Genomic DNA, 20182 nt, shown 5'->3' with positions numbered 1-20182 from the left:
TTCCGTTCGTTGCCATTAGCAGTTCCTTCAAACCCAATTCTAGAATATTCCCACAGCTCGCCAGACTCTGCATATTCTACCTTCAAGCACCTAACCACCCAGTGTTTTGGGCCTCAGATATTGGAATAATGCACTTGCCTGAAAAGAAAGAGAGAAAGAAAGAGAAGAAAGGAGAGAAAGGAAGAAAGAAGCAAAGAGGAAGGGAGAGAGAGAGAGAAAGAGAGAAAATACATGGGGTTATGGGGATAGGGCCTGGGTGGGATTGTGGTCGGTGCAGGCTCGATGGGCCGAATGGCCTCCTTCTGCACTGTAGGATTCTATGATTAACAAATGCAGCAGAAGCAGGGATAGACCACTCAGCCCATCAAGCTTGTTCCATGGCATTCAATGCAATCATAGCTGATCTTTGCTCCGAACTCCACATTCCCACCTACTTCCTTTGATCCCTTGAAAGAGGAAATATCTGTCTACCCCAGCCTCAAATATATTCAATGATGGAGCATCGACAACCCTCCAGGGTAGAGAATTCCAAATGTTCACACCCTTTAATTGAAGAAATTTCTCCTCACCTCACTCCTAAATGATCGCCCACCATTCTGGGAAAACTTTGTGTCTGCCCTGCCAAGCCCCTTCACAATTCGGTAGGTTTCAATGAGATTGCCGCTTCTTCTTCTAAACTCCGGAGAACATAACCCCAACATACTCAGCCTCTCACAGGAAAAACCCTCATCCCAGGGGTTAATTTAGTGAACCATTGCTGTGAATATATCCTCCGTTAAATGTGGAGACCAAGATTGCACAGTATTCCCAAAGTGTGGTTGCATCAAAGCTACAAAGATAGCAAGACTTCTTTATTCATGCACTCCAATCCCCTTTGCAAATCTCCGCAACAAATCCCCTGGTAATTTTCACTTTGCTGCTTGTGGGATCTTGCTGTGCACCATTTGGCTGCGGCATTCCCTACATTACAACAACGACTGCACTTCAAAAAGTACTTCACTGGCCTTAAAAGTGTAAGGGATGTCTGAATGTCATGTAAGGTGCTATTTAAATACAAGCTCTAACTGCAATATAGTTTACATTGAAATAAACCCTTTGATAAATGATATATTTTTAAAGTTAAACTCTCCTCATTAACTTCAACGAGGGGCTTTAATTTGCTCAGCTTTACACTGTGATTAAAATTCTGCCTCTCCTGAACGCATGAAGACCCTCACTAAGATTCAGTTCCTTGGGTAACTGTCACCCACTGCTATCTCACCCATACAAGACCTGACATTATGCTGTCTGTACTGGTGAACCAGCAGACTACCACAGCGAAACATTTTATCATCTATACTGGTGAAATGTCAGACTACCGGGGCCAGACATTATACCATCTGTACCAGCAGACTACCGGGGTCAGATATTATACCATCTGTACCAGCAGACTACCGGGGTCAGATATTATCCCATCTGTACCAGCAGACTACCGGGGTCAGATATTATACATCTGTACCAGCAGGCTATCGAGGTCAGATATTATACCATCTGTATCAGCAGACTACCGGGGTCAGATATTATACCATCTGTACCAGCAGGCTATCGAGGTCAGATATTATACCATCTGTATCAGTAGACTACCGGGGTCAGATATTATACCATCTGTATCAGCAGACTACCGGGGTCAGATATTATACCATCTGTACCAGCAGGCTATCGAGGTCAGATATTATACCATCTGTACCAGCAGGCTATCGAGGTCAGATATTATACCATCTGTATCAGTAGACTACCGGGGTCAGATATTATACCATCTGTACCAGCAGACTACTGGGGTCAGATATTATATTGTCTGCACCAGCCAGACATTTTAAAGTTTAGTTTACTTTATTTATTAGTCACAAGTAGGCTTACATTCACACGGCAATGAAGTTACTGTGAAAATCCCCTCGTCTCCACACTCCGGTGCCTGTTCAGGTACACGGAGGGAGAATTTAGCACAGCCAATGCACCTAACCAGCTTGTCTTTGGACAGTGGGAGGAAACCCACGCAGACACAGGGAGAACGTGCAGACTTCGCACAGACAGTGACCCAAGCTGGGAATCGAACCCAGGTCCCTGCCGCTGTGAGGCAGCAGTGCCAACCGCTGTGCCACCTGTACTGGTGAACTGGCAGACTATCAGGACCAGACATTATCATCTTCACCAGTAAACCTGCAGACTACCAGGGCCAGATATTATACCATCTGCATCGGTGAACTGGTAGACTACCAGGGCCAGATGTTATACCATCGGCACCGGTGAACCAGTAGACTACCGGAGCCAGGCATTATACCAACCATTCTGTACAGTAGAGCACAAAAGCTATGCCTGTGCACTCCAGTAGTACGAGGAACCTGACCAATACATCATCCTGGCTGCTGCAGCCAATTGTAACCAAATCAAAAGATAGTGAGGTGGAGAGCTGTAGGGAGGGAATTCCAGCGTTTAGGGCAGAGGCAGCTAGAGGTATGATTGACAATGGTGGACAGACTAAAACCAGAGAGTGCAAGAGCAGTGTTTGAGCGCTGATATCTGAGAGGTCTGTAGGTTGGAAGAGGGAACAGGGAAAGTGTTGGAGCAAGGTAGCGCAGGGATTTGAAAACAGGAAATTCAGAAGTTTAAAATGGAGAACATGCCGGACAAGAAGCCAATTTAGACAGTTAACATAGCTAAATGTACCTATCAAACATCGAACTGTGCACTCAGGGGCCGAGACTTTACTGTTTAGCCATTTAGACATTGACGTTGTTCGACATTACCGCAACTACTGCCTTACACCCTTCCTTGGGGGTCCGTTACTCCCCACTACCAAGATGAGCTGCATTCTTTAATTTACCAGATACTCCCAGACTAATTTGTATGAACTCATTATAAAATAATTTGGTGAACATCTCAACTCCCAAAATCTGCTCTCCCTTCAGTCAAGAAATTCCTGCACTAAACAAAATGTTGTAGCATCCACACTGGTACCATGACGATAATAAGTGCATGAAATTAACTGAAATCTGTAGCCTGAAAGAGAATCAAACACATTTACTCGTTAGATGAGTTGGTGGGAGTGAACAGGTGAGTAATGGGCGGAAGCTGGTAGTAGGGACAATCCAATAACAAGATCTCACGGCATCAATAGGCAGCCCAGTCAGACAGCTTGGACGAAGAGTTGGCTCAATTAACATTTCACACCCAAGGCGGCTATGAAATTGTGAAAATCTAGTTGGGATGGCAAGTTACACCCTTCTGATCAATTCTATTTACCAACAGGAATCAAAGCCCCATTGCAGCCGACAGTCATTCTATTCATATACTACTAACGAAGTGGAATTCTGCTAATCACAGTGTTTTAACACAACATTGGCTCTGTCAACTGAAACCCAAGTCACCGGGGTATGGAGAAATTCAGCTCATATCGAAACACAGCACCTCACCTAGAAATTTCCAGCATTTCACATCAACTGCTCGGAGTAGCTAGCTGTCAGCCAACTCAACAGTTTCACTATCAAATTTCAATCCAATTTCAACAAATTAAAAGTGAGGCGAGTTTAGCCGCGCTAATTCTTATTGTATTTTCATTGAAGAGGCGTGCGTGTGAAACAGCTGTTCTCATTCTTCAACAGTGGGAACAAACTGCAAAGCTTGCAACCACAAGACATCAGTGTGTGGTTTCAGAGCCAGTGAAAATGGCTTCCACCTCGGAGTAAATCTGTGATATTGACTATTTTGAGAAGAGTTTCATAAGTACACAGTTCAGATGACTGGATCTTACTGCTACCAAGACAACGTTGGAGGACAACAACTTTCAAACTCGCGTGTGCTTGCGTGCATGTGGATTGGTCTGTATATATTGGCACTCTGAGGGATTTCCAAATTCCAAAAGATAGTGCCAAGAATCAGCTGCTGCCTGTGCTGGTGGGATCCGACAGAATGGTTCATTGTCTGCAGAACAGTCAACAACTATTAAAACACGGCTTGCCTGCCTCCTGTGCAGCATTCAATTCTTCATAGAAATATTTCTTCGTGTTGTTTCGTAGCTCAGCTCCTACCGGCATGATTGGATTACGAGGCTCATATCTTGGCAGGAGAGAGCCGAGTCCACAAAAAGATCAGCCATGATCCTATTGAACGGTGGAGCAGGGGCTGGAGGGGCCAAATGGCCTGCTCCTGCTCCTGGTTCTTATGTTCTGAGAATGGCAGCTTAGTTACATTTATTCATGGGGGCTTTTCCCAAATTCCTAATAACCAACAATCAATGAGATTTTCCTGTTTGGAGGTTGAAGGGAAGCAGTAACAACTATCCATGTGTTGTGTGCAATCTCTGTAGTTTATAGACAAGTAAAGCATCTTTAACATGGTAAAAGAGGAAGATTATCAGATATAATGTGGCACTGAGTCACATGGAGATATTAGGGCAGGTGGCTAAAAGCTTGGTCAAACAGCTGGTTTTAAATACATCTCTACTGGTAGTTAGCGACATCCCTTTCCTGGTTCTAGTTAGGAGACGGGACTGTCAACACCCCATTATCTTAATCTCTTCCATCATACCCCTTATTTCAGAATCTCTCTTATGCGAGAGGAGTTCTTAAGTTCTGGCTCGCTATGTTGTGAACTTGCAGTCTCTACATCCTGGTAGTGTATTACATAAATGTGAGAGGAAGAGAGAGCAATTTCCTTTGCTGTGTGTGTGCCTGTTTGTTGCAGTGAGTGGTCCCTTTATGATTTACCACTGGATATGTACATGTCTTAAAGGGACCCCTTCTTTCAGGCAGCCCTTTGATCCCTTGTGCAGCAAGTTCTGCACCATGCCAGGATGCTGCCTGGTTTGGAGGGTAGGTCTTATGAGGAAAGGTTGAGGGAGCTAGGGCTGTTCTCTCTAGAGCGGAGGAGGCTGAGGAGAGACTTAATAGAGGTTTATAAAATGATGAAGGGGATAGATAGAGTGAACGTTCAAAGACTATTTCCTCGGGTGGATGGAGCTATTACAAGGGGGCATAACTATAGGGTTCATGGTGGGAGATATAGGAAGGATGTCCGAGGTAGGTTCTTTACGCAGAGAGTGGTTGGGGTGTGGAATGGACTGCCTGAAGTGATAGTGGAGTCAGGCACTTTAGGAACATTTAAGCGGTTATTGGATAGGCACATGGAGCACACCAGGATGATAGGGAGTGGGATAGCTTGATCTTGGTTTCAGATAAAGCTCGGCACAACATCGTGGGCCGAAGGGCCTGTTCTGTGCTGTACTGTTCTATGTTCTATGCCCGGACAGCTCACAGGGAATGTTGGAGAGGGAAGAGCTGACAGATAGTCATAGAGGTTTACAGCATGGAAACAGGCCCTTCAGCCCAACTTGGGCTGACATTGGTAAGACATTCTGTCATCAACCTGTGTTTAATGCTCCCTCCACCCACATTGTCCGTACCTTTAAGACCTGGCTGGCTTTAGGGATTCGCATTCTAATCAGTATTCTGTAACTTGGTTTTGTGTCTCTGTGCCCTGTTTGAGAGCACATTTCCACTCCATCTGACGAAGGAGCAGCGCTCCGAACGCTTATGGTATTTGCTACCAAATAAACCTGTTGGACTTTAACCTGGTGTTGTGAGACTTCTTACTGTGTTCACCCCAGTCCAACGCCGGCATCTCCACATTCTGTCATCAAGCCAATTTTGTATCCATTTAGCTACCTCACACTGGATCCCGTGAAATTTAACTTTATGCAACAACCTACCATGTCAAAGGCCTTGCTAAAGTCCATGTAGACCACATCAACTGCACTGCCCTCATCTACCTTCTTGGTTACCCCTTCAAAAAACTCAAATTTGTGAGACATGATTTTCCACTCATGAAGCCATGCTGACTGTCCCTAATCAGTCCTTGTGTCTCTAAATGCCTGTAGATCCTGTCTCTCAAAATATCTTCCAACAACTTACCCACCACAGATGTGAGGCTCACTGGCCTATGGTTCCCAGGCTTTTCCCTGCAGCCCTTTTTAAACAAAGGCACAACATTTGCCACCCTCCAATCTTCAGGCACCTCACCCGTGACTATCGATGATTCAAATATCTCGGCTAGGGAACCCACAATTTCTTCCGGAGCCTCCCACAATGTCCTGGGGTATACTTCATCAGGTCCCGGGGATTTATCTACCGTTAAAACTTCCAGCACCTCCTTCTCTGTAATATGTACACTCCTCAAGACATCACTATTTGTTTCTCCAAGTTCCCTAACATCCATGCTTTTCTCAACTGTAAATACTGATGAGAAATATTCATTTAGTATCTCACCCATCTCTTGTGGATCCACACATAGATGACCTTGTTGATCCTTAAGAGGCCCTACTCTCTCCCTTGTTACTCTTTTGGCCTTTATGTATTTGCAGAAGCTCTTTGGATTCTCCTTTGCCTTATCTGCCAAAACAATCTTGTGTCCCCTTTTTGTCCTCCTGATTTCTCTCTTCACTCTACTCCAACACCCCCTATACTCTTCAAGGGATTCACTTGATCCCAGCTGCCTGTGCATGTCATGTGCCTCCTTCTTCTTCTTGACGGGGGCCTCAATAACCCGAGTCATCCAGGGTTCCCTACTTCTACCAGTGTTGCCCTTCACTCTAAGAGGAATGTGCTTACCCTGAACCGTAGTTAACACACTTTTGAAAACCTCCCACTTACCAGACGTCCCTTTGCCTTCCCACAGACTCCCCCAATTAACTTTTGAAAATTCCTGCCTGATGCCATCAAAATTGGCCTTGCTCCAATTTAGAATTTTAACTTTTGGGCCAGACCTATCATTCTCCATAGCTATCTTAAAACTAATAGAATTATGGTCACTGGTCCCAAAGTGATCCATCACTAACACTTCTGTCACCTGCCCTTCCTTATTTCCCAAGAGGAGGTCAAGTTTTGCCCCCTCTCTAGGCGGGCCATCCACATACTGAATGAGAAATTCCTCCTGAATACACTCAACAGATTTCTCTCCATCCAACCCTTTACTACTATGGCTGTCCCAGTCAATGTTGGGAAAGTTAAAATCCCCTCCTACTACCACCCTATTTTTCTTGGAGCTATCTGTAATCTCTTTACATATTTGTTCCTCAATTTCCCACTGACTATTTGGGGGCCTATAGTACAACCCTGTCAAAGTGATATTCAACACATGGAACTATTTCACAGAAGCGCAGGGATGTTATCCCCAAAGTCCTGGCCAATATTTATCCCTCAATCAACATCACGAAAGCACAGATTAACTGGTCACATTGCTGTTTGTGGGAGCTTGCTGTGGGTGAATTGGCAATCACGTTTCCTAACTGACTACATTCAAAAATATTTAAAACCATAAGATACAGGGGCAGAATTTGGCCATTCGATCATGGTTGATAAGTTTTGAAACCCCATTCTCCTGCCTTCCACCCCATAACCCTTGATCCCCTTACAATCAAGAACCTATTTATCTCTGTCTTAAAGACACTCAATGAGCTGGCCTCCACAGCCTTCTGCGGCAAAGAGTTCCACAGATTCAACACCCTCTGGCTGAAGAAATTCCTCCTCATCTCTGTTCTAAAAGGTTCTGAGGTCGTGCCCTTGGGGCCTAGTCTCTCCTACTAATGGAAACATCTTCCCCACGTCCACTCTATCCAGGCCTCTCAGTATTCTGTAAGTTTCAATGAGATCCTCCCTCATCCTTCTGAACTCCATCAATACAGACCCAGAGTCTTCAGACGCTCATACGTCAGGCTTTTCATTCCCTGGATCATTCTTGTGAACCTCCTCTGGACCCTCCCCAAAGCCAGCACATCCTTCCTTATATATGGGGTCCAAAATTGCTCGCAATATTCTAAATGTGGTCTCATCAGAGCCATGGCGGCACTATGCCGCAATGGTTAGCACTGCTGCCTCTCAGCGCCAGGGACCCAGGTTCAATTCCAGCCTTGGGTCACCGTCTGTGTGGAGTCTGCACTTTCTCCCCGTCTCTGCGTGGGTTTCCTCTCACACTCCACAGATGTGCAGATTAGGTTGATTGGCCATGCTAAATTGACCCTAGTGTCAGGGGGATTAGCAGGGTAAATGTGTGGGGTTACGGGAATAGGGCCTGGGTGGGATTGTGGTTGGCACAGACTCAATGGGCTGAATGGCCTCCTTTTGTACAGTAGGGATTCTTACAAAGCTTCACAGCAGTACATCCCTGCTTTTGTATTCTAGTGCTCTCAAAATGAGCGTTAACATTGTATTTGCTTTCCTATCTACCAAGTACAGCACAATTGTTTAGTAGCCAACAGCTGAACTTAACCTGGATGTTCCAGTTATCTGGGAATTGGAATGATAACAATACCATTTGCAGGGAGATGTTCAGCATCAACTTCATTGCCTTTGGGTACACCTCATCAGGTAAGTGCACAGTCTACTCCGCTACAGTTCAAGTGACGGTTTTTTCCCCCACCCTTATGAAGGTTTTGTATCAACACCCATGATGGATATACTGTGGGATCACTCTCTCTTTTCTCATGATATAGAGTAACTGTAATTTTACATTCAGCTGGCTAAGCCAGGTAGCTGCAGTCGATGTAGTGCTGTGCTGCCTCCATTGTCTTTGTAAATCTGGCACCGAGCTGTTTTGTCTTCCATGGCCTTCTCTGGGTGACCACAGTCACACGGTGCAGAGTTTACAGTTTTCTTTTTGTAAATCCATTATCTGCAGCCACCGTGGTTTGCGCAGATGGAATTTAGTATTGTCCAAGAGTTTCATGGAAGATTGAAGCTCGAGATTTTCCACCTCGGGCCACACACATTATGTCAGTGCCTTCTTGTGAACTCCAACGGCTCTCCAAGCTGCAGCAGGGCGGACATTAGCAGGATCATTTCAACAGCTTCATCAGATAGAAGAGATTCAAAATATTTACGGAATTCCTGCTCATTTGTTAAGCAAATCTAAACCACTCAGAAGGACAGGTTGCCACTAAGTTGGTATAGAGAGAACATGCACTCTATATTTTTTTGCAGTGGGGGTTATGGTAGAGTGGTATGGTTGTTAGCACTGCTGCATCACAGTGCCACTGGTTACAGCTCACTGCCTGTCTAGAGTTTGCACATTCTCCCCGTGCCTGCGAGTGTTTCCTCCCACATTCCAAAGGATGTGCAGGTGAGGTGAATTCGCCATTGTAAGTTGCCCCTGAGTGTGTCCCAAGGTGTGAGAGTTAGGTGCGTTAGCTATGATAATTGCACAGAGATACAGGGTTAGGGCGGAGGGGATGCTCTTTTGGAGGGTCAGTGCTGAATGGCCTCCTTCTGCACTGTAGGGGCTGTGTGATTCTGTATGAAAAGAAATGCAGAGAAAGTAAGAGAAGACAAAAGAGTATTAGGTTCAGCTGCCAATGCATGAACTGACTGTGTTTGGACTCCTGTTGCACATTTTATGACATGGTAAACATAGAAACATAGAAAACTACAGCACAAAACAGGCCCTTCGGCCCCACAAGTTGTGCCGAACATATCCCTACCTTTTAGGTCTACCTATAACCCTCCATCCTATTAAGTCCCATGTACTCATCCAGGAGTCTCTTAAAAGACCCTATTGAATTTGCCTCCACCACCACTGACGGCAGCCGATTCCACTCGCCCACCACCCTCTGTGTGAAAAACTTCCCCCTAACATCTCCCCTGTACCTACCCCCCAGCACCTTAAACCTGTATCCTCTTGTAGCAGCCATTTCCATCCTGGGAAAAAGCCCCTGAGATTCCACCCAATCTATGCCTCTCAACATCTTATATACCTCTATTAGGTCTCCTCTCATCCTGCGTCTCTCCAAGGAGAAAAGACCGAGCTCCCTCAGCCTATCCTCATAAGGCAGGCAACATCCTTGTAAATCTCCTCTGCACCCTTTCAATCTTTTCCACATCCTTCCTGTAATAAGACCATAAGACCATAAGACCATAAGACATAGGAGCGGAAGTGAGGCCATTCGGCCCATCGAGTCCACTCCACCATTCAATCATGGTTGATTTCAACTCCATTTACCCGCTCTCTCCCCATAGCCCTTAATTCCTCGAGAAATCAAGAATTTATCAATTTCTGTCTTGAAGACGCTCAACGTCTCGGCCTCCACAGCCCTCTGTGGCAATGAATTCCACAGACCCACCACTCTCTGGCTGAAGAAATTTCTCCTCATCTCTGTTCTAAAGTGACTCCCTTTTATTCTAAGGCTGTGCCCCCGCGTCCTAGTCTCCCCTGTTAATGGAAACAACTTCCCTACGTCCATCCTATCTAAGCCGTTCATTATCTTGTAAGTTTCTATCAGATCTCCCCTCAACCTCCTAAACTCCAATGAATATAATCCCACGATCCTCAGACGTTCATCGTATGTCAGGCCTACCATTCCTGGGATCATCCGTGTGAATCTCCGCTGGACCCGCTCCAGTGCCAGTATGTCCTTCCTGAGGTGTGGGGCCCAAAATTGCTCACAGTACTCCAAATGGGGCCTAACCAGTGCTTTATAAAGCCTCAGAAGTACATCCCTGCTTTTGTATTCCAAGCCTCTTGAGATAAATGACAACATTACATTTGCTTTCTTAATTACGGACTCAACCTGCAAGTTTACCTTTAGAGAATCCTGGACTAGGACTCCCAAGTCCCTTTGCACTTTAGCATTATGAATTTTGTCACCGTTTAGAAAATAGTCCATGCCTCTATTCTTTTTTCCAAAGTGTACGACCTCGCACTTGCCCACGTTGAATTTCATCAGCCACTTCTTGGACCACTCTCCTAAACTGTCTAATGAGGCGACCAGAACTGAGCACAGTACTCCAAGTAAAGAAGCTCAAATCCGTGCAGCCTATAGCAACAACTGAGTCAGAGTGTAGTCGGTACCTCCTGTTAACCTGAATCTGGGTGTCTTTGAGCATGTCACACAATAGATTATAAAATCCTACAATTTTTTAAAAAATGAATTCTATATAACTGAAAAACTAAAGTATTTGATTTTCAAAGTACTCTTCTCCTTTCCGGTCCCAATGTCTAAACTAGCACTGACTCAAATCTTTAACAACTAGACAAATGTCCCAAGCTGCCACACAGGAGAATTATCAAATACAGTTTGACACTGAACCACAAAGCGATAGCGGTGGGGTGTTAAAGGAACATCTGAAAAAGAAAGGGAGGGAGCGAGGCAGAGCTTAGGGCTCAGACAGCTGAAGCACTGCCACCAATGTTAAAGGGATGATGCACTAAATTAACAAAAATCAGCTGGTTAAAAGTGATTGAACTGCCTTTGAATACAACAATGGCTCTGTTACACTGTTAATGTGGATGTGTTCCTTGGGCTGAAATTCCCTGAACCTGAACTCAAATTATCAATATGAAGTCAGGAATGCTAACACTGACTCCCAGGAATTTGTAGGTCTTATAACATATGGGTTTAATTTAAAAAAACACACACTCAAAACACTTCAATATTATGCAGCAGTTAGCCCTTCATAGGACAGCAAGCAAGTAGGAAGTTTGCAATCAGTTATTCCCATGAGATCCCATGAAACTCATCTCCAAACTCCGTGGCCTGGGCCTCGGCACCTCCCTCTGAACTGGATCCTGAACTCCCTAACTCACAGACCACAATCAGTAAGGATAGGCAACAACACCACCTCCACGATTATCCTCAATACCAGTGCCCCACAAGGCTGTGTTCTCAGCCCTCTACCATACTCCTTATACACCTATGACTGTGCGGCCAAATTCCTCTCCAATTTGATTTTCAAGTTTGCTGACGACATCACTGTAGTGGGTCGCATCTCAAACAATGACGAGACAGAGTACAGGAATGAGATAGAGAATCTGGTGAACTGGTGCAGCAACAATAATCTCTCCCTCAATGTCAACAAAACGAAGAAGATTGTCATCGACTTCAAAAAGCGTAAAGGAGAACATGGGGAAAAAGTAAAACGGGTTGAGAGCTTCGAGTTTTTAGATCACCAACAACCTGTCCTGGTCCCCCCAATGCCGACACTATAGTTAAGAAAACCCACCAACACCTCTACTTTCTCAGAAGACTAAGGAAATTTGGCATGTCAGCTATGACTCTCACCAACTGTTACAGATGCACCATAGAAAGCATTCTTTCTGGTTGTATCACAGCTTGGTATGGCTCCTGGTCTGCCCAAGATCGCAAGGAACTACAAAAGGTCGTGAATGTATCCCAATCCATCATGCAAACCAATCCATCATGCAAACCAGCCTCCCATCCATTGACTCTGTCTAAACTTCCTGCTGCCTCGACAAAGCAGCCAGCATAATTAAGGACCCCACGCACCCTGGACACTCCCTCTTCCACCTTCTTCCTTTGGGAAAAAGATACAAAAGTCTGAGGCCACGCACCAACCGACTCAAGAACAGCTTCTTCTCTGCTGCTGTCAGACTTTTGAATGGACCTACTTTGCAAGAAGTTGATCTTTCTCTACACCCTAGCTATGACTGTAACACTAAATTCTGCACTCTCTCCTTTCCTTCTCTCTGAACGGTATGCTTTATCTGTATAGCACGCAAGAAACAGTACTGTTCACTGTATGTTAATACATGTGACAATAATAAATCAAATCAAATCAATTCAGAGAGATGAAGGTGTGTGGTGGGGAGTGTGGGTGAGGCAGGTCATGATGAGACAGCAGAAAATTCTAGGGAAAGGAGTTGCTGAACAATTGAAAAGTTTATTTATTAGTGTCACAAGTAGGCTTACATTAACACTGCAATGAAGTTACTGTGAAAATCCCCTAGTCGCCACACTCTGGCGCCTGTTCGGGTACACTGAGGGAGAATTTAGCATGGCCGATGCATCGAACCTGCACATCTTTTGAGTGTGGGAGGAAACCCTCGCAGACACGGGGAGAACGTGCAACATCCACACAGACAGTGACCAAGCCGGGAATTGAACCCAGGTCCCTGGTGCTGCGAGGCAGCAGTGTGCCACCGTGCCGCCAACAATTGACTACTGAGACTGAAGCAGAGGCATAAGAAATAGTCCTGTAGTAAGAGGAGCAGGATATAAGCAGCAGAGCAGAGGGTGAAAGTGAAGACAAGAATTCTGATATGAATTTACTGCGATCCAGGGAAGTGACAGTGCGGCTGGGAGTGAATAAGATGGTTATGCAGATTTCATTCTTTTCAATATAAATATTGACATTTTTATTAGAAATGTGTAGAGTTTTTACAGCTTTCAGCAATTTGATGACAGTTATTCTCAGAGTACAAGTAATGGTTTTAATATTTAACAAATGAATCTATAGTGAGTGATAAGTTAGAGGCATTACTTTAAAAATATTTTTTTCCACCGTTCAGGAGCTGAACAGACGAATGGTCCAAGGATGTGGACTGTGGGTCGGATTTCTCCAACTTCCCAGGCAGATTCCATTCTTCTCATGCACTGGGAGCATACTGTAGCACCGATCCATCAAACTCATTCTCCTTGGCCAAATATCCTTTAATAAATGGGTGCCCTCGATGTCCATCTTCAGCTTGGAGAGGTAGTGGTTACCTACCTCAGGAACCTTGCCCAGGGGCTGTGAAAGTACAAGACTACTGAGAGTTCCTGGGTGACTGCTGCCCTTGCCTAGGGCTCCTGTAGAACTCCTTCTGCACCATCCCACTTGCCCTGTGCTATCTGACAGGCAGCTTGTCCATTCAGAAGCAGCAAGGATGCTGTGTACATAGCTGCCCTTTCCAGGAAGGTGTAGTAGCATCCTGCAGCTTGCCTCCACCTATGGCCAGGTTCACCCAGGCTGTCGATAGCTGTGTCAGGGTGGCAGCCTCATCTTGCTCGTGTAACTCCTTTTGAGCCAGATCCAGCTGGTCAAGCTTCATGGCCATGTATCGACATGGCTATGCATTCTGGACTCTCTCCATGGTGCAGTGAACGTAGCACTGAATCAGTGTTAAATACACTGATGCTACAATCAGCAAGTATGTTAATATCAACACTCTTTGCCATCTTGTTCAATTCTGTCCTGGTGTCAACTCTTTGATCCTCACTGGATAAATATTTAGCAAGCATGCATTCTTGCAGCTTGTAATTCATGAGCAGCTCCAGGATTGATACCATCCAGTGCCACACTGTAGTTACCCTGTGCAGTGTAAATTCTGTAAAGGAATACATCATGTTCAACTTCTTTCTCTGGACTGGACAGCCTGACCTTCTGCGCATTGTTGATACACTTCTGGTAGCTGCAGCTGGAGAAACTTGGCTGTGGACATCCAACAGCTGGTCTCCCTCCCCTTGCTGTGGACATCCAACAGCTGGTCTCCCTCCCCTTGCTGTGGACATCCAACAGCTGGTCTCCCTCCCCTTGCTGTGGACATCCAACAGCTGGTCTCCCTCCCCTTGCTGTGGACATCCAACAGTTGGCCTCCCTCCTCTTGCTGCTGCAAGGCTGCCATTATGCAGATTTCTATCTGCTAGAAATTACTTTGCAAATGAGAAACTTTTTTGATTGGGCCTCATTTACTGATGTCCACCTGCTTTTTGGCCGTAAACGGTCAGGAATTTTTTTTGTTCGGCCAGACAGAAGATTGAACACAAGCCGGATCTCTTACAAACAGGTGAAGACATTATGGCCGGAAGTTTTAGTCTAACTGCCAGGTGGGACTAGACGAGTTTCTGATCTGTTTTTTGGGCGTGTTTTCAGGCCCCCCCAATATGCACTCTGGCTGCGAGGTTCTGAGCGAGCCTGTTGCTCGCTGCAGAAGCTGGTGGGCGGGGCTTAACTTGCCCGAAAGCCTGCAGAGGGAGGCAGTGCGCATGTGCAGGCCTCTGATGCTGCACATGCACATTAGCAGTAGCAGGGGTCTGACAGACCAAGAGCACCGACAGGCCCCTGCTACTGCAGGCTGCCTCCTGCAGCCCACCCCTCCCCAAAATCACGGGGGCCCTCAGCCCGAGATGCAGCATCCACTGCCCCCCCCCAACCGATCGCGCGTCTTTTCCTTCCCCAACAATCGCGGCCTTGCTGCCCTCCCCCCCACCGATCACTGCAGAGTGGCGCCCCCTCCCCCATTAGCCCTGTGCCCCATTGTCCCCACCCTGGCACTGCCCGATGGGCATTGCCCAGGTGCCAGGCTTCCCCGGGGGGCCTTAATGGCCTCCGGTTCCACCTGTGAGGCCAACACGACTGCTCCCCATTCATGGGAAGCACGTCTATTCCTCGCCGGAGAGAACCTCTCCCGGCGAGGCCATAAAGGCAGGTGAGCCTGGATGATTGAGCGCCAGGCCCGCCAATCAGATGTAAAACAGCATTTCCATAATTAAAAATAAATTCTTCAGCCTCTCGCCCATTTCCAGGTGAGACCACACCAGTATTCCTGGGGTCATAAAATGGTGCCGGTTGCATAAACCGGCGCCAATCGCACTACTTGCTTTGCACCCCACTTTACGACTGCATCGCGCCTGAAAATGGGCACGGCGTGGTTGTAAAATACCACCCTATTAGTTCGTAAGCTTCATTAACAGCACTTAAATTCTTGCCATTGTAGCCAAAAACCCCCATGTCAGCTTAGGAGTCCTACTGAGTGAATCAACACAGGGTCCAAACAGCCCTAATTTTGAAGATGACACATACAGGGTCCAATCAATTCCCCAGGATCTCTGTTCTCAACTTCCTCCGATTCTCTTGCATATCTCTAGTCTGCAGCACTTCACCATTGGTAAGTTTGTTGTAAACTTTGGAACGCCCTCCCTAAACCTCTCAAAGCAAGGATATCTTACTGCAGCTGTGCAGGGCCTTGCCGAGACCACACCTGGAGTATTGTGTGCAGTTTTAGTCTCCTTACTGGAGAAAGGTTATACTTGCAAGAGCAGAAGCACAGCAAAGATTCACCAGACTGATTCCTGGAATGACAGGATTGTCATACAAGGAGAGATTGGATCAATGTGAGCCTGTTCTCACTGGAATTTAGAAGAACAAGAGGGGATCTAATTGAAACAGATAAAATTCTGACAGGGCTGGACAGAGGATACTGTTTTCACTGCGTTGGGGGCTCTAGAACAAGGGGTCACAAGTCTCAAGATACGGTTGGCCGTGTCTGCGCAGGTTTCCTTGGGGTGCTCCGGTTTCCTCCCACAGTCCAAAGATGACGAGTTCAAGAGGAAAAGGAGAGAGAGAGAAAATCAGGATATTGATATCGATCATAATGAATGACGGAGCAGGCTCGAAGGGCTTCTAGTTTCTATGTGCAGGTTAGGTAGATTACCCATCCTAAATGGGTAATGGACTCGTCAACATTAAGAGCATTCAAATGGTTATTGGATAAACATATGGATGATATTGGAATAGTGTAGATTAGAGGGGCTTTAGATTGGTTTCACAGGTCGGCGCAACATCGAGGGCCGAAGGGCCTGTACTGCGCTGTAATGTTCTATGTTCTAAATGCATGGAGTAATGGGATGGGGAGGGCCTGGGTAAGATGCTCTTTTGGAGAGTTGGTGCAGACTTGATGGGCCGAATGGCCTCCTTTTGCACTTTATGATTCAGGACTGAGATGAGGAGAAACTTCTTCACAGAGGATGGAATCTCTACCATGGATGGCTGTGGAGACCAAGTCACTGAATATTTTTAAGAAGTAAATAGATAGATTTGTGTCAAGGGGTATGGGGAGAGCGAGGGGATTTGGGGCTGAGATAGAGGGTCAGCTATGATCATATTGAATGGTGGAGCAGGCTCGAAGGCTAACTGCCATACTTTTGCTGCTATTTTCTACATTTCTACCTCTCTTACTTCCTTGCCTAAGTTTTTGATCACTGCTGATCAGATATTCGAATCTTTGTGTCATATTTTGTTTGACAGTTGATCCTGTGAAATGCCTTAGGTCATTTTACTATACTAGTGGCTGTTTTGAAAGCTGCCAGAAAACATATTCCATGCAGCTATTGCAAGGTTTAGAATCCTTCTTGGGAGGCAGAGACATGGGTATGTGAAGGGTGTTTCCATCTGCAGTGCATTTTCTCAGCATGCTGAAGTCTCAGCTTGGATTATGTCCTTGAGTTTCTAAAGTGAAACTTGAAACACAACCTTCTGATTCAGATGAGGGTTTTAACACTGAGCCAAGGCTGACACTAATGGACAGCATTACATTGTAGAATGACTGGAGGGAACTTTGAGCTGCAAAATGTTCAGGTGTGGTATCTGTGCCAGTAACAGCAGCAGCAATGGAGAGTATTCCACAAAACAAATTCCACTGCATTCAGTTTCCCCAAAAGCCTGAGTTACCACTCGAAACAAAGAAAATCTACAGAGAAAACTGGATGGCTTTGACACACATGAGAACACACAAGTCCTTGCAATCCTCTGCACTGGTCACCAAGATAATTACTGACACCAGCCAAATTCTACTCACATGGTCCATAAGAGGGAGCTGGTCTTCTGGGCACAGGCCTTTGGGGAAGCAGGTGTGCACTTACAACTATCCTTTCATCCAAGGTGTATAAAACGTACATCTTAGGATGTGGCGAGAGATGCTTGGGGAATATTTGCCATATTAAGGCATTATGATCTGTCCCGAAAGCGAAGTGGAGGAGGGGGGGGGGGGGGGGGGAGGGGGGAACCAGTGTAACATATCCACATCCTCAACAAACTGGCTTTCACAGACAAAGTAAGAAGTCTCACACCACCAGGTTGAAGTCCAACAGGTTTATTTGGTAGCACAAGCTTTCGGAGTCTCGCTACTTCTTCAGGTGAGTGAGGAGTCGTGTTCACAAACAGGACACATATAGACACAAACTCAATTTACAAGATCTTTACAACGCTGGCATCTCCACATCATTTCATAGACAAACACAGGTACAAAAATCTCACATTTTAATATTAATTAATCTAGCATCAGTTGTTGCTAAACATCTACCATCCTTGCAGGTAGAAGCGTTTCCTAACTTCACTCCTGCTTCCAAGGCCATGCCCGCAGTTATGGGCTCACCAACCAGCAGACATAGTCTCTACTGCTCTGTCAATTCCCTTAATATCTTGGAAACTGACAGTACCTTTAACCCTTTAAATTTCAGGGAATGTAACCAGGTTTATGTAATTACATAACTTTATCCTTGGAAGCTTAGGTATCATTCTAGTAAATCAATGCTGCACTCCCTCTGTGGACAATATATCCTTCCTAAGGTGTGGTCTAACTATATAATCAGAGGATAATTATAGAGGAGGAAACCATTGAACTCATCGTAAATTAAATACATTTAGAAACACCCATGGCAGCATTCGATCAAGTGCTTTTAGAGCAGTACTTCCTGATATTAGGCTGCGTCAACTTCTTCTACTTTAGTCGAGTAAAACGAAGGAGATAGTTATCGACTTCAGGAAGCGTAGTGGAGGACATACCCCTGTCTATATCAATGGTGGTGAAGTGGAAATGGTCAGGACCTTCAGGTTTTTAGGTGTCCTGATCACTAACAACCTGTCCTGGTCCCTCCATGCCAACACTATAGTTAAGAAAGCCCCACCAACGCCTCTACTTTCTCAGAGGACTAAGGAAATTTGGCATGTCAACTATGACTCTCACCAACTTTTACGGATGTATCATAGAAAGCATCCTTTCCGGATGTATCACAGCTTGGTATGGCTCCTGCTCTGCCCAAGACCAAGAAACTACAAAAGAACGTGAACGTAGCCCAGTCCATCAGACAAACCACAGTGGTTTCACTCTGGGTTTTCGCCTCTCCCTGGAGATCACATGGTCTGGAATGGGGGGGTGGGGGTGAGTTAATAGGTTGTAATGAACAAAGCATCGTAGCTGTGAGGGACAGCTCGGTGGATAGGATATTGATATGTAGATAGGCTGGAAAATTGGGCGGGGATCCTGGATTCAGGATTCAATCCTGGACCGGGGAGCGGCGCGGGCTTGGAGGGCCGAAGGGCCTGTTCCTGTGCTGTATTGTTCTTTGTTGTTCTTGTTAGCACTGCTGCCTCACAGCACCAGGGAACCGGGTTCGATTCCCGGCTCGGGTCACCATCTGTGCGGAGTCTGCATGTTCTCCCCATGTCTGCGTGGGTATCCTCCGGGTGCTCCAGTTTCCTCCCACAGTCCAAAGACATGCTTGTTAGGAGCATTGGCCATGCTAAATTCTTCCTCAGTGTACCTGAACAGGTGTCAGAGTGTGGCGACTAGTTGATTTTCAAAGTAACTTCATTGCAGTGTTAATGTAAGCCTACTTGTGACACTAATAAATAAACTTAAACTTAAAACCAGCCTCCCATCCGTTGACTCTGTCAACACTTCTCGCTGTCTCGGCAAAGCAGCCAGCATAAATCAAGACCCCACACACCCCGGACATTCTCTCTTCCACCTTCCTCCATCGGGAAAAAGATACAAAAGTCTGAGGTCACATACCAAACGACTCAACAACAGCTTCTTCCCTGCTGCCATCAGACTTTTGAATAGGCCTACCTTAAGTTGATCTTTCTCTACACCCTAGCTATGACTGTAACACTACATTCTGTACTCTCTCCTTTCCTTGTCCCCTCTGTACTCTATGAACAGTATGCTTTGTCTGTATAGCACACAAGAAACAATACTTTTCACTGTATGTTAATACATGTGACAATAATAACAAATCAAATCTCTATCCACATCTTGAAAATGTCAATCGACCCATGATCAAGGAGAAAGAGGATTCCATTTGTAAGGAAAACATCCTCTCTGATTTTCCTGCTCTACTTTTAAGATTATATCCCCTTGTTCTGGAGATTCTCTTGCCAGAGGAAACTGTTTCTCTGTACTTACCCCATCAAATCATGATTATATTTCAAATCACACCTTGATTAGATCACTCCTTGCTCTTCTATACTCAAGAGGATCCACCTTCCGGGAGCGGAGACAGCAGGACCTGCCCCTGTACTGGGGCAGAGTATAAACACAGCACGAGGCCCGGGGCCTTCGCTCACCTTCCGGGAGCGGAGACAGCAGGACCTGCCCCTCTACTGGGGCAGAGTATAAACACAGCGCGAGGCCCGGGGCCTTCGCTCACCTTCCGGGAGCGGAGACAGCAGGACCTGCCCCTCTACTGGGGCAGAGTATAAACAGTAAGAAGTTTAACAACACCAGGTTAAAGTCCAACAGGTTTATTTGGTAGCAAAAGCCACAAGCTTTCGGAGCCTTCTTCAGGTGAGTGGGAATTCTATTCACAAACAGGGCATATAAA

General features: G+C 45.8%; 1 protein-coding gene and 1 pseudogene across 2 annotated transcripts in view; both read right to left on the bottom strand.

Annotated features, from left to right (window-relative positions):
* Positions 1–20182, bottom strand: part of lin9 (lin-9 DREAM MuvB core complex component) — a 133054-nt gene that overhangs the window by 48187 nt on the left and 64685 nt on the right. The window lies entirely within an intron of this gene.
* LOC144493912 (coatomer subunit epsilon pseudogene) lies at positions 13399–14381 on the bottom strand (annotated as a pseudogene).

The sequence above is a fragment of the Mustelus asterias genome, chromosome 5, assembly GCF_964213995.1.
Source record: "Mustelus asterias chromosome 5, sMusAst1.hap1.1, whole genome shotgun sequence".
NCBI lineage: Eukaryota > Metazoa > Chordata > Chondrichthyes > Carcharhiniformes > Triakidae > Mustelus > Mustelus asterias.
Note: the sequence above shows the minus strand (reverse complement) of the source record. Positions and strands in the feature narration are given on the sequence as shown.